The sequence below is a fragment of the Hirundo rustica genome, chromosome 12 (genome assembly GCF_015227805.2).
Source record: "Hirundo rustica isolate bHirRus1 chromosome 12, bHirRus1.pri.v3, whole genome shotgun sequence".
NCBI lineage: Eukaryota > Metazoa > Chordata > Aves > Passeriformes > Hirundinidae > Hirundo > Hirundo rustica.
The window spans coordinates 19,414,877-19,430,123 of record NC_053461.1 but is presented as its reverse complement, the minus strand read 5'-3'; the positions used below and the strand labels follow the sequence as shown (position 1 = coordinate 19,430,123).

General features: G+C 47.7%; 1 long non-coding RNA gene across 1 annotated transcript; it reads left to right on the top strand.

The window, feature by feature from the left end:
- Positions 1 to 924: 924 nt before the first annotated feature.
- LOC120758283 (uncharacterized) lies at positions 925 to 14,457 on the top strand. The gene is made up of 2 exons (XR_005702833.1): positions 925 to 1,087; positions 14,004 to 14,457. It is a non-coding gene; the product is annotated as an uncharacterized LOC120758283 (long non-coding RNA).
- Positions 14,458 to 15,247: the final 790 nt, after the last annotated feature.

Below are 15,247 nucleotides of genomic sequence, written 5' to 3'. Positions count from 1 at the left end.
GCCCCGCCCCGGCCTGGCCCCGCCCCGGGGACGTGTGAATAATAATAAAAATAATCATCATCATCATTATCATCCCACTGAGTTGTTCTAATTCCTCACGTGGCTGTCAGTCCTTGCTTGTTTTGAAGATGTTCTGCTTTCATTTAAGTTTTTTGTTTGTTTGTTTCTTTCTTTTTTTCTTTCTTTTTTTTTTTTTTTTCTTTTTTAACAAGTTAATGTGTCAGAAGAGTGAATGGGACACCGAGCCCTCGTGCAGGGGAGGCAGCGCCACATGCTCCTGTCCTGGGGACAAGAAAAAACATGGCTATGGCTTTTGGCTGGACATAATCCAGCCAAATCGGTGTTCTGGATGATGGGAGGCACAAATCTGTGGAAACAAGTTGTGGCTTGGGATCACAGACCGATTTGGGTGGGAAGGGACATTCAACCCATCCAGCGCCACCCCTGCCATGGCAGGGACACCTCCCACTGCCCCAGGCTGCTCCCAACCCCAGTGTCCAACCTGGCCCTGGGCACTGCCAGGGATCCAGGAGCACCCACAGCTGCTCTGGGCACCCTGTGCCAGGACCTGCCCACCTCACAATAATTTATTCCCAATCTCTCATCTAAACCCGGCTCAGGGAAATCCTGCTAGTGCAATGCATGTTGTTCTTCTAAAGCATCTCACACGCTCTCTTTCTGAGCTGGAAACTGCCCCGTGTCTTGGGAAAACAAAGCCAGGCTTGTGCTCCCTTGCTGGGGTTCCATCAGCTTCTGGATTTACCCTGGCACAGGTGTTCTGCGTTTGAAGCTGACGAGGCCGTTACGTCATTTCAACCGCGTTCACCTGCACATGAGCCATGTATTTCCACTTGGAGCTCAATTAGCACACCCACAAATAGTGCCCCCTTGCTGGGCTGGGAGTCAGAAGGTTCTGGAGTGAGTTCCTGTGCTCCAGGGAGCTGTTACTTGTGCCTTCTTGTTCTTGGGATGGTTGTGGATCTGGACATGGCTTTTGTGATTCCCTTGTTCTGCAAAGTTCAGGAAGTGGGAAGAGTTCTCACCTCATGTCTCCTGCCTGGGAAAAGGAGCGACAGGAGCGTTTCTGGTGAGTCTGGACAGTGAAATTTGTGTTTATGGGGGATGATGGGGATAGCAAGGTGATGTGAAGATAATGAGAGTACTGGTTGTTGGATAACTGAGAGGATTATTTATTGCACTGGAGCTGTAAGAGAAGGTGAAAATTTGCCTGGCTGGTTTTGGGGAAGGTGAAATCTTGTTTTCATTTGTTATGTAAAACTGCTGTGGAAGGACAGCTTAAAATGGAGCTGAAGAGTGAATTGGAGGTGAACTCTGTAATGTTGATCTGAGGCGCCTGGTGCAGCTGGGAGTTTCTCTTGCAGCCTCTGGGATGAGACTGTGAATCCCTTTTGTTGTGTTGCATGTATTATGCTGTTGGGTTTTCTTCCTACATAAAGAATGCTTTCTGCTCATGAGTAATTTTTGTGACCTCTCTCTGCCCTTCTTTGGATTTCCTAATGTTCTTCTGAAAATTGGGATTTGGAAGGTTAACTGTGCCTGAACTGTGAGTTTGTGTCTGTACCTCGCTCCACTGAATTCTGGTGGCTGAGGCTCTGTGGTGGAGCTTGGGGCTGTGACTCCACAGCTGCAGTTAAGGGAGACGAGCTCAGAAAACTCGGTACAACCCTAGTCTAGGGCAAACTGGAGAGGAAGCTTTCCTGCCTTTCAGGTAGGCAAAAGGCTCAGGAATCAAAGAAACCCTTTCTACCATGTGTGTGGTGGAAGTTAAACCATCCCAGGTGATAAACACAGGAATTCCGTGTGTTTCTGGTGTCACCATCAGTGCTCTGGGGGATTTGGTGTAACACTTTCCCCAGCTGGGAGTGCTGCTAGCTCTCCATCAGCTCAGCTGTGGCTTCCTTGCACTGATTTTGGCCCCAAAGGGTCCCGGTTTCAGGGCACTCCCGGGGAGAGTGATCAGGAGCCTTTTGCTAAAGGAGCCTGTTAGAAAGCTCCCTTTGGCTTCCTGTGGAACCAAACTCTGAAGGAATATGGTAATCTGTTTTAAGTGTTTTATTTTACTTTGCACATGGTTTTGCTGACTTTGTTCTGCACAGCCTGTTCAGATGTTTTTCAGGTATTGTGAATTTCTCTTTTACATTAAAAGGCAGCACGTTTCCTGTGTGATATACTGGAGATGCCCCCTGAAGGGTTTCTTAAATCGTGGTACAGACATTCCAGAGGGAATCTAGTCCATCATTCCCTGGCTGAGGGTTTTAACTGCTTTATCTGTGTTTGCTCTAGGCTGTGTCTCCTCTCCTGTAGTTAATCGTAGTTATTTAAAAAAAAAAAAGAAATCCATGATTTAAGCTCTTCTCTTTGTGCTGCTCTTTTCATGTTGGGTTTATTTTTCCTCTGATTTGACCTTTATTTATGGATCATCATCTCTGTCAGGTTGGTGGGCAGGTACTCAGCACCCTCCTGCCAGTCTCTTGTGTCTATTAGAATATCGATTTGCAGAGAGTGAAGTATAAAAAGTCAATATCCCATTAAGTGGAGTGAAGTGACAATGTTCAAAGGCTGGGTGAGTTCAGGTTGCTGTCCCCACACTGGGCTGGTGAGATAAAACCGTGTCCTGGCAGGGTTTTGTTCGGGTGTGCTCATGGCAAGCAGCCACACCATAAAAAGTGCCAATAATGCGGGAAGGTGCTTGGATTTATTGGAGCACTTACAGTTTGTTTTTTACTAGTGAAATAGAATAAAAATATGTATTTCTATATATAAATATATACATTCTGCAGAGCGTTTAGGCCAGACATACGGACAGGAGCAATCTGAGGTGGCACAGCAGTGCCTGCTCTGCAGTGCCCAGGGCTTTGTGGAGACACTGGGTATGAAGACTTTATTTGGTTTATTTTTGTCAGTATGAGGTGCCTGCCCACATAGAGGTGATGACTGCAGCTCACCCACCTGCCACTGGAAATGGGCAGCTCCAGCACGTACTTCTGTTTCCCACCTTTGAACCCTTCTCAGAGCAGCCTGCAGCTGTTTTACCGTGTGCTCCTTGCGCTTCGGGGCCGGCCACAAACACCTGACCGGCCGCAGGTGCGGCTCCTCTCTGCTGAGAATGTAATAACGGCGTTAGCAGCCGGGGCTAATTGCGCAGCCGGGATCCCCGTGGTCGGGCCGTTTCCAGCCCGATCCCTCGGTGCTTTCCCGGGATGTGCGCTCCGGGTGCCCCTGGGGACCAGCATCCTCAGCCCGGCTCCTGCTGCGGGATGACGAGCTCCCAAAGCCCTCCCGAGGAAAGGCACGCTGCGGTCAGAGCCCCGGTAATGATGCTTGGGAATGCCGAGAAGTTAAGGATCGGTTTGTTTAAGCGTGCCTTAGCTGCGCAGAGAGGGCTGACCTTGGGAAATGCTGCGTTAGAATAACGCGGTTTATCAAAATGGCTTTTTTTTTTTTTTTTTTTTTTTTTTTTTTTCCCAGGGGGAGATGAACTTTGTTTCCTTTCTCGTAGAGATAAGAGAACTGAGGCAGGGGCACACGAAGCAAGCTCAGCAGTGGTTGAGCTCTGGGTTATTGTGGGCTCTGCGTTTCCTCCCCTTGCGCTGCTCTTGCAGCATCGTTCGGGTGACAGGAACCGTGAATCTCTGCCGATCTGTGGGCGCTCTCAAAGCCTTGACTTTGAGATGAGTGGAGGTTTTGTAACTCAGCATTTGGTCACATCCTTGGATGTAAGCGAAGCAACAAGTTAGGGCGATGGGAACAATTGGGCTGTCACTGTATGAATGGAGCCCTCATTAATAGTAAGGTGGTTTTGTGAAAGTCAGTCTTGATGTATTTTAGGTAATTAAATTCACCCCTATTTTGGCCTGGCAGCAGCAGGTGAGCCACTTACAAAGGCTAGATGGACCACTCATTAAATGTTAGGAATATATTCCTGGCTAAAACCGTGCTGATGTTTTGCAGGGAATCGTCCCTGGGTGTATTTTTCAATTTTTGTTTATAGAGAAAGCCGTAGAAAGGCCTTTCAGTTAAACAGATTTGAGTGCCAGTACTTCCTCAGAAGAAACTCATTGCCGAGTGAGACACAGAGTTGCCTCCCAGGCCGGACAAATTCCTTCCCTTTGAAGTGCACATCAAATTCCTTCTGTGCTCCCCATCCGCCTTGTACGAGCAAACTTCGTTTGACATCGGCGACCTCTGGCATTTCCCTGCGGCTGGGGGAGATGTATTTGCACACCATTCATGGGCTACACGCGGAGTGGGCACTTCCAGGGTGGAGTGGGCACTTCCAGGGGATTGCGGGCGGTGTTGAAGCGGCTGTAGCAGTGACACAGCAGGCTCAGCCAGCTTTGCTGCGAGCTCTGCTGGGTGGTCTCACTCAGCGTGCTGCAGGGACAGAGCTGCACCTTCTGCCAGAGTAGATGGAGCTGAGGGAGCATCCCCGTGGGTTTGCTGTCCTGCCTGTCCCCAGAACAGCTCCTGTGGTCGGTGTGCTGTGGTGGCTTTTGTGGTTTTTTTACGGGGTTGTGCTTGCAGTGCCTTCAGCCCCGCAGGTGACTGCCTGCCTGCTGGAGCGCTGCTGTCACCTGGCCAGGGCTGTCCTCGGCTCACAGGCGGCTGTGCCGAGGTCCCTGTGTGCTGTGGGACACCCGGCTGCTGAGGTGGCACTTCAGTGCCCTGCTGGAGGTGACAGTGCCACCCGGGGCAGCACGGAGGTGGCTGTGTGACGTGCCCAGGGGTGCAAAGGGGTGTCTGTGTGTGGTGCTGCTGCTCACAGCCTCGCTGCCAGCTCTCAGGGCTGGTTTGGAGGGTGTTAATGTTTATTTCAGGGCTTCCTTAGCCCTTACACTGCACGTTTCCTGTGGATTGTGCTGGCAGGGGAGGTTTGCAACGTCTGCACTTCTGTTTTGTGGAGGTGTGCTCTCCATTATTCAGGGTATCCCTGGAGCCCACCTTGTTTTCCTTTGAGACACGGCTTTGCCATCCTTTCTGAAGATAATTGGGTGGCAGGAAAGGCCAGGTGTGCACCTGGGGGGTGACTCTGTGGCTCAGTGCTCCCTTGGGGTGTGGATATGCTATTTTTGTAGTGTTTTCATCTCAGTTTGCCCCAAAGGACTGTATTGATGTTGTCTTCTCAGAGAATCTAGATGCTTCCCCTTTTCCTCAGGTCTCCTCTCTATACCTCACAAAACAGGGTGCAGTGAAGATTTCTTATGATTTTTTTAGCTTCCTTTGTAAAATAATTTAGTTTCCTGCTCTTGATTTCTCATTGCTGGTGTGGCCTGGTGCCTGTCAATACTCTGGGTGGAGTGGTCCTTTTTGGTGGTTTGCTCTCAGCTGTGAGGTTTCATCTTGCTGGTTAATGTCTCTCCAGAAGCACAGGAGTCATCTGAAAACGCACAGGAGCAGAGGCTGATGGAAAACTGTCGTGCTCTGTGAATAGATAGAAGGTGGAGTCAGGAATAATCACTTTTATCTCAGGCAAATGTTGGGTCAGGCATGATGGATCATGGAAAAAAGTCCTTCTAGTCTCCATCCCGTGTTGCATCTTGGTCTGAGCCTTTCCTTTATTCACTGATTTAACAGGAATAAAAATGGGTTAGGCTTTGTTTTTATTTCTCCACAAGCAGCATTTGCTTGGTGTAGTACGAGATTTTCACAGTGATGATTCTGTACAGTTTGTGCTTTCAAAAAGATTTCATGTTGTGTTTTTTTTCCATTTGTATTGTCAAAAAAGATATGTTTTGAGAATAAAAATGTCCCTTTTCTTGTCTTGCTGCTCCATAGCTATACTTTGGTTTAAATGAAATCCATAATTTTTCCTTGTTGGTAGGACAACAGAAAACGTAAAGGTGAAATTAGAATAGGAATATAGATTAATGTTAACTGTGTGTGCTGTGGTTAAATAAATCACTTAATGATTACAGAATAATAATTCAGTGTGGCCTGCAGTCAGACAGGATGCTTTTAAGGGGGGAGGAGCAGTATAAAGAATGAATTGTGTGTGTTTAATGGAGTATTTCACTGTGATAGTAAATCAATTCCCCTCATCAAATTACCCAAACAAATTTATGAGTGTGTGTGTATCCAGGGCAATTAATAAACTCTCTTGCCTAGGACTGAGAGATGTAGTTTTGTGCTGTAACCTTTAAATACAATTTGTCTCAAAGGCATAATGCTTAAATGCTAGGTGTTCTTTCTCAAAGAAAATTTAGGAAGGGGAAAAAAAATAAATAAAGTTAGCCTATGTAAGATTTCAGTTTGTCCAAAATCAATTACCCTTCAGAGTTACTAATTTTGATGTAATACCTCGATTTTTATGTTAGTGTTCTATGCACCACTGGTTTTGTGTGGCTTTAAAGTGATGGAGAGCAGGTGTAGATTAGATATTAGGAAGGAATTCTTGCTGGGCAGGGGTGGCACAGGGTGCCCAGAGCAGCTGTGGCTGCCCCTGGATCCCTGGCAGTGCCCAGGGCCAGGTTTGGAGCAGCCTGGGACAGTGGGAGGTGTCCCTGCCATGGCAGGGGTGGCACTGGGTGGAACCATTCGGGGGTTTTGAGATCCTCTCAGTCTTGTGGGTGTTTCCAGTGCAGGTCGCTGGGAGCCAGGAGAAACAGGCTCTCTGTGCCTCTGGGTGTGTGCAAGGCTCAGTCAGTGCCAGCTCTCCCAGCAGCTGCTCCCGAATGTACAAATCAAACCTAAACCCACCACGGGCGGGTCCCAGGGGGTTTCTGGGCAGTCTCCAGGTGGGAAGTGAAATTTCAGGAATGTATCCCTGAGCTCATCAGCCCTGCTCTGGCTCCGACCTCCACGAGCTCATCCTTTGCATCCAGCCCCCATCACAAAGTGCTGAGCAGGCTGGGATGGAGTGCAACATTCCTGTTTGGAAAACATCTGGGACTCTGACTTAAGTGCAGTATTAGCTGGGCTCACAGAGTGTTGTATAGCAAGTTCTCCAGTTCCTCTCCCTGTCAGCAGCGTGAAAACAGCAGCAGAACTCCTGTAATACAGATCAGCGGAACAATCCTTTGTGCCAGCAGTCTTTCTTGCCGATTATTCTGCTGTAATTTTGGTGTGTCCCAGGGTGTGATGAGCACTGGCTGCCTGCTTGGCCAGGAGCTGTGCTCTTGCTCTTGTGGACCAGTCAGCTCCGACCATGTTACGTGAAACGTGGACAAAGTGAAAAGCAATCTTGCTTTCAAAGGATTGTTGGTGACCTTTAAATTAGGGCTGGGAGTCTCATCATAAACCGCCAGGGCAGGAGACATGACTTACTCCCCTCTCCCTTGGAACTGAAAGGTTATTTTCACTGAAATTACCACTTTTTACAGAAAGGTCAGATCCATATAGCTGCGTCTCGAGGAGGCAGTCTGCGACCTTGTTTATCTCCCAGCGTTTGCGACTTCATAATTCTGGGTGGTTTTTTACCGATCTTGCCGTTGTCATTGCTCCCTGAGGTTGCAGGGAGCCCCGTTTGATGGGCTCGATGTCGAGCTGCTGCGGATTCTCTGCTCACTCAGATGGAATAATGGTAAATGACCCTGGTGCCGGGCTTGGTGCTCTGCAGGAGCTGTTGTTTAACTGCGCTCTGCCTGCTGTCTCCCTAAAAAACTCTGCTTGGAGCCTCTGCTTCGGAGGTGTTAACTCTCTTGGGCCAGCCAAGGCTTTCTGTGGTGTGTTTCAGCTGATGACTTGCAGTAAGTTATGGAAGTCATTAATAAAATTTATGAATTCCCCCAAGTCCCACGGGATTTCACCAGGACTGAATCCCCACGTTGTTTTAGGGGCTTGCTCTTAGACTAGGTTTTACAGCTCTGAGCTAGATAAAGAACCCCTTTTCCAAAGGCTTGACAAAGGTTTTTAGAAGATAAATTAACCTGCCTCCCTGCTATTTAGGATATTTATTTATCCCTTTATATACTCGAAAGAACCAAGGACTTTGAGCCATATTTTGTCTGATGGTAATTTGATACTCTTTTAATCAAGTGGGTGAAATCTTTAGTTCAGAATAGTGATTGTGCTGCTTATATAAGCTGGCTTTAAAAATTATTTACTTTTTTTATACAAAAATTTTAAGAAGTGGGGGATTGGGCTAGACCATATTTAAATTTTCAATTTTTTTTTTTTTTTTTAAAGTTTGCTAACATTAAGAACCAGTTCTGAGAGTCAGGAAAGTAAGGTGGATGTCGACTCCTGGGCCAGATTTCAATATGTTTTTGGCTTGTGAGACAAACACGTCTGTTCGTGGCTCCTGCTGTTTGGTGGATGTGGATTTCTCGGTTTTATCCCGCCTGCCGGGAGATGGCGATGCGATGCTGCTCCATGCGCCGGGCGGGCTGCGGGAAGGACCAGGGTCTGGGAAAAGCCTCCTTCCCGAGCCTTTTGGTGGGAAAAGCCACCAGAACGGACCAGCGTTTATCAGCTCGCATCGCACCAGCTGCGGGTTGAGAAAATAAACAAGATGAAGGCGATTTTCTGCTTTGCAGTGCTCTGTCAGCTCCGGGAGGTTTCACTTCCATCCTGCATGCAGAGTGCATTTCTTAACGAGTGCTGTGGCTGGGATAGGGTTAATTTTGGTCTTAGCAGCCGCTTCTGTGCTGTGTTTCACCCGAGAGAAATCCAAAGGCAGCTCTGGGGCTGGCACTGCTTCCATCCCCTGACAGGAGGGGTGCAATAATATAATATTATATTGATATAATTATTCTTATCCCCCCCCAAAATGGATCTCCCTGTATTCCTGCCAGGTGCTGCACGGATTCGGGCATGAGGGTGATCCCCTCATTTGTCACAGTTAGGAGGTGTCTGCTGTGAAAGCCCTTCTGATCTGTTGTACATCCCAGGCACAGAACTGAGCTGTTAATGCTGGAAAACTTCCTTTTTTTTTTTTTTTTTTCTGTCTGCTGAACACCCAAGTGTTCCTTGGAGCAGGTGGGTGGGAGATCAGAGGGATCCGGCTGCAGTGCTGTGTTTCCCTGTTAATCCGGGGCAGCCTGGGTGTCTGCAGGAGGCTTTGTTCTCTCCTGGGGCTGTGCCTGTGTCTGACAGCTCTGGGCGAGGGCTCCAAGGCTTTGTCAGTGCTGGTGCCTCCCGGTGTAATTTAGTTCCCGCTGTCAGGCGGGGACAGGCTGTGGGTGAAACCTGCTGGATGCTGTGCTGCTTGAGCTCTGCCTGGGGAGAGAATCCCTGAGGAATGAGGATAATCCCCCTGAGCTGAGCCTTCCTCTCCCGTGTCCCTGGGATTCACCTGGGACAAGGGACACTGCCCTGTCACCTGCTGCTGCTGATTGGGAAGGGATTCAGCTCAGGCTGGACATGTGTTCTTGGAGAATGTCCCTCCTCGAACAAGTGTTAGTGGAGAAAACTTCAGTTGGTGCCATTTGTTGTCAAATTCTGAGGCTGCTGCCATGGCGCTGGACTGTGTTCCCTCCACTCACGTGGGATGTTTATCATAGCACTTCATCAGGGCAGTTTTTAATATTCAGCCTAAATTTTCTATGTCTTAATACAACCCAATACTATTTGCTAATGTCCCCATTACTATAGTAAATTATACTTGTATTCCAATTTTTTAGCTTTTTATAGTTTTACTTCAAAGAGAATGTGAGGTTTCTTACCTGTGCACATCTTGTCTATCTTTTCATTTACTCTTCAATTTAATTGCTCTGAAAGTCTTTAATATACACTCCAGTCCTTCTAAAGACATTCTTCACTGGAGGAAAATGAAGGAATAACCTGTGTAATAAGTGAACAAAATCCACAACCATTTGGAAATGAAACCTAAACCCGTGTGTCCTTGCTGGTGTCTGTTCCAAAGCCACGGCTGGAGCTGTGCTCTGTGTCTCAGCGGGTTTGTCTCTGTTCAGCTCGAGTGCAGATGGCTGGCAGGACACCAAAGGTTGGTTCTTGGCCAACAGGACATAAAAGTGAGAAGCTGAACTCTGAGCAGGAGTCCAGAGAGGCTGGAGCCTTGATCCGTGTCGGCAGAGGCCAGCGCAGCCTCAGTGCGCTGCGCTTTTTACTTTTATACCCACATCAGGAGGATTTCAGGGAGGAGATGAGTGAAGGATGGGGAGAAGAGAGGGCCAGAGGACAAATGACTCATCAAAGGTTCCCCAGCAGGATGTGGCAGAGGATTTGGGTCTTTGGAGGGCATCTGAATCTCCTTGCCAAAGTGGCACATCTAGAGCAGAGCAGCTGGACCGTGGCTCTGCTCACCTCTGCTCTCCTTTCCCTCTGTGCTCCACCAGGAAAGGCTCTGGGAGTCCTTCCCTTGCCAGCAGCGGCCTTTTGGTCAGACCTGGCTCTACAGGAGCATCACCTTCAGCGTTGAACACCTTTGTTTTTGTGCTGTTATGGGGCTGTCTGATCAAATATTCCCCAGACTCTTGGGGATGATGGGTGATGTGTTGTGCCAGGCTGTGAGGGTGCAGTGCCCCACCCCGTGGAGACTGGGGCACCGTGGCCAAGCTGTGTCACTGCTGTGTCCAGATGAAATGTGCTCAGCCTTTGGGGTCTCCCCTGCTCAGGATTATCTGCACATATGCCAGGGTGGCAGTGCCTGCATGGTTTCAGTGCAGGGGCAGAGAGGGAAAAGCCTTTTGTTGGGGGTGTCTGTGCAGGGTTTGCTGCCAGGGATGGATTGTTTAGTAGGGACTCTGTCTTGTACACGTGCCTGGACAACCCCTGGGGTTGCTCCTGAGTTTGTAGTGGATCCCTTCATAAACCTGTGAATGAAATGTTATTGTTACCATCACAAATTTAGTTTGAGTATCCAAAGAACATTTAAGATTAAGGGGGAAAATTAATTTGTATTGATAAGAAAACTGAATGCAGTCACCAAGGGTTTTTGCCATCTGTCAGCATTGTGTATGTGTGTACATTCCCAAACTCTCCAGTCATTTTGAGAACTACTTTGTATTTTATTCCTTTCCATATATTTTCTTGGGGTTCCCTGTTCTGTACCCCAGTTAAATCTTATGCTAAAATCTGTTTTGTTTATGTTGTGTATTGTTTATTCATCCATTGCTTTATTTTCCAGAATATTTTTGGGGTTTCTTAGGATCTGTTCTCACCTCAGGACTTTTTACTTCAGGCAGTAGTTAAGGGGTAAAGGGAAAAAAAAAAATCACTTGACCTAGTTCTGGAGCTAAAGCCTGTGGAGTGTACACTGGTGGGGAGTCTCCTTGGTGGGACTGTGCATCTTTGATTCCTGATTGGCTTTGTCTTTCCATCTGTTCGTCTCATCTGCAGCCCTGCGCTGTCTCTCACCGAAGCTGTGATTGCTGGTGTGTTTTATTGTGTGCCAGACTGTTGGGGACTGGCTGCTGACTCCTTTCTACTCTGCTGCTCTGCTTTTGTTCCCCTGACTCAGATCTGCCGCTCTCGGTTCCTCTCGCTTGCTCTGACAGACGCTTTCCTTCCAGGGAAAAGACTCTGACAAGATTCTTAGAGAAAGTAACAAAACCAGAATACTTTATTTTTTTCTTTTTTTTTTGGCGTAGGATCTGCTTTTCTCCTGTGGCCTTTTATCTGAGTTTGCTCTTGTCTCTTATCTTCACGATGTCATTTCATAACTTTGTGTTTCCTGTAGTCCTGTCGCATAATCTCAGTGAGATTTAGGATGTTTTCTGTTAGGGTTGAAATACCTTTTCTTTCCTGGCTGTGATAATGAGTTCGGCAGTGCTTTGAGCTCTAGGTGGGATTTATTCTCCCCACCCGTGCCTTCCATCAGGTTTGTTCCCTCCTCTTTCCTGTGGAAGTGCAGAGCAGCTGTACTGGTTTGTGCTGGGTTTCACTGGCCAGCAGCTCCAGTAGAGACCTGGCTGCTGGGGTTCTGTCACCAAACACATCACAAACAGAACACCAGTGGCTCTGGGGTCTTGTGTTTTGAGGGAGGATGCTGCTCTCCATGCTGAGGGGATATTCCCAGAGTGACTCCAGGATCTAGGTACATGCACAGGCTTGGGATCTCAAAGTGCTCTTGTGGCTCTCTTTTCATTCCAGTCACCTGAGAAGGATGTACCTGTGATAAAGGAATCTGACTGAGTAATTTATGTCCAAGATTCGCATAAAAAAAATGACAGGAGCTTAGAACTTTCTGCTCTGGCAATGCTTCCCTCCCTCTTCTCACACTCCCACTGTTTTCCCAGGAGCTTCTGAAACGTAATTAAATGCTAAGTAAATTTTTCTATCGCAATTGGCACACAGTGCTATTGACAAAACAAACAAAGCACACGAATTGTTTAATGCAGGAGACAGAGATAACAAAGAGGGGGAAATAAAACCTGCCTTGCTGACAGGAGCTGCAGCCAGAAGTTTTGCATTTCCAGCATCCCTTGGTGCAAACCCAGCGGTTTTGGGCAGGTTCAGTTCCGATCAGACACAAATGCAGCTCTTCCTGAGGAAGGAGATTGTAGAATGGAGCAAACTCTGGGTTTTGGGAGGCCAGGACACAGAAGGCATGGCGCTTTTTGTCCTTTAGGGCTGCCAATTGGATCTGTGGCTATTTATTTGCTGGATCCCCGCTATGTTTCCAGAAGAGACAAGTGATTGCCTCTGTCCCTGGGGTCCCAGGGACTCCCCAGGGGAAGCAGCAGGAGCTGTCCCAGGCTCTGGTAGCAGTGTCTGCCTGTATTTGTTACAGCGTGGGGAAAAGAGCTGTATTTCATAACAGATACAGGCTTCCTATTTTCTACTGAGCACCTGGAGTCTTTACAAGTGACAAAATAGTGTCTCTGGACCAGTTTTATTGGTGAATCACCGCTGATTGTGATTTGTCTCTGTAAAAAGAAATGGGTTTCAGGTGATCCAAATATTCCTCACTGAGATCAAGAGGACTGTGACAGCTGACACCAGCAGAGAATCTGCCACTAAGGCCCATCAGGCTGGCTGTTTTAATTAAAGAAATTAAAATATGTTCACAAGAACTTGTGCATGGATGATTTCCCGTGCCTCACTGGCTTTGTTTCACTAAGTTTTGAGTGAAATAAAGTAACATTTTACTTTAAATGAGATTTGTAGCCCGGTGCTCAGCACTGTAAAGAGCAAAAGACTGTTAAGCATTTAAACAGAGTAGGAATTGAATTAGTGGGACACTGAGCTTTAAAGAAGGCATTGCTCTGTGGGTGTGAGGTATCCGTTTCCAGGAAGACATCTGGAATTTCTGCTTGCTCTGCATATTTAGAGGTGTGGAACAGTTTTAAGCATGTTATTTTTGAAATATGTCAGCTTCCAGTGGCACAGGGGAATGCAGTGACACTGCCTGTGACATGATTTGCAGGCTGAAATTCTGTTAGGTGGTGTTGCCCCGCTGGTGGAGGATCAGCTGTACTTTAGGATGTTTCTACATCCTCATAATTAGTGCTGCTTCTGTAGAGGGAATCGTTCCCCTGTGGTGATGGTGGGTGAGATGGGAATGGCTCAGTGCTGGATATTTCCTGTCATTTCTGAGGAAGAGCTGACTTTTCCTCAGTTGGATCCAAGTTCAGCTCGCTCAGACTTGGGGTGTTTGATGTAACTTGAAGTCAAATCTGCTTCCATCAGCTCATCCGCTGGAAAAATGAGCGGTTTAAGAGCTGCTTCAAATCCGACAATTGCCATTAACAGGTTGTTCTGTCCCTGGGGTGAGGGTAGCTTGTGCAATGCTGTTGTTATCCCAAGTTCTGGGCAGTGGTAGCAGCAGAAGTTCCCATCTCCCATCCTCTCGTTGTTTGGGGCTTTCCGTGGAGCTGCTCTTGGCTGCAGTGACCTGCAGGAAACACCCAGGGGACTGGTGGAGGTGACAAACAGTGAAATGGAGGGTGTCTGCACGATGCCTTATTCCCCTTTTCCTCTTGGAAGGGAGATGACCTCGAGCTTGGCCGTTCCTCCAGTCCAGGTGTGGTGTTTCAAAGCCTTCCTGTGATGTTTTTCCCTCCCTTACGCCTTTAGGAGGCGAGGGAAAAGCAGCAGCTGAAAAGCTGCTGAGCAGAACATTCTCTAAATTGCCATTCCAGAGGCTACAAAGGGAAAAAAGATCCCGAGGTGACCTACCTGTGTCTGGCTCCTGCTTGTACAACTTGCTGCGTGGTGTTGGTGCGGCAGGAACAGCGGCGTCCCGCGCTTTTCCTGGGAAAGCAGAGTGAGAACGAGAGAGGCAATATTCACAGGAGAATCAAAACGTGACCTGGGCTGGTTGTGCAAAAATTCCAACGGCCTTCAAATCTGGAGATGCTTCCTGGTGAATTGTACAGGTGTGTTTTAGGGTAGGGGTGTTTTCACAAGGGTTAAAGTACTAAAATGACTGGGAGCTGTGAAAAGCCAACTGCAAAGTTTGAAGGGTGCATTTGAAATAAACCTGGACCTGAAGGGGGGAAAAAATATAACCCTAGCATTGGCTGTCTTTGTGATAAGGTCTCTGAGATTTTTCTCAAATAATTAGCAGGATATAAATACATCGGTTCAAAGAAATGTGCAAATCTCTTCTGACAAACATTATTATCTAGAGACATTCTTTTTATCTGCAGGCATTGTTTCTTGTGCATCCATGGTTACTTACTCTCCCAGAAGGGAAGAAAAAAGATTTATCTCTTCCTAGGTATAGTGTTTTACCTCTGGCTAAAGCCGTGCTATGGGTGAAAGAGTTCTTCTGCATAATCCATCCTGGGAAATGGTCAATAACTAAACCGGAGTAAAAGTTAATTACCAGCCAGTTGGTAAGGTGCTTAAAAACACAGCCCGGGGGAAGAAGAGGCTCTGGAGACAGGAGGAGGTGAGGAGTGAACACTCCTCAGTAGGACGGTGTGTGTGAAAGGGGAGAGAGCAGTTCATGCACAATAAAAGAAGCCAAGAGGTTGTAACTCAGTGGTTAAATATGGTCTGCTAAGGACCTTTTAGTTGGGGGGGAAAAAAAAAAATTCAGATAAACTTAGTGTCGTTTGGGTTTGGAAGGGACCTTCAAGGTCACCTTATTCCCCACCCAGCCGTGGGCAGGGACACTTTCCACAGAGCTGGGCGCTCCAGCCTGGCCTTGATGCCACAGAACAGGAGCACCCTGGTATCTTTTTTGCTGAGCAGCTCCTGGCAGTGTCAGAGATGATCCTAACCCAAATTTTTCCTCGTTTCCTGGTCAGGAATCCCTGGAGCACACAAAGCAGCCTTTCCTCTCGGGAGGGTTCCTGTGTCCCCTTGGTTTGGTGGCAGTGGGGATGTCCCTGGGCTGGGAACAGCTGGTGTCACATCAGCTCTGTGAGCCGGGGGC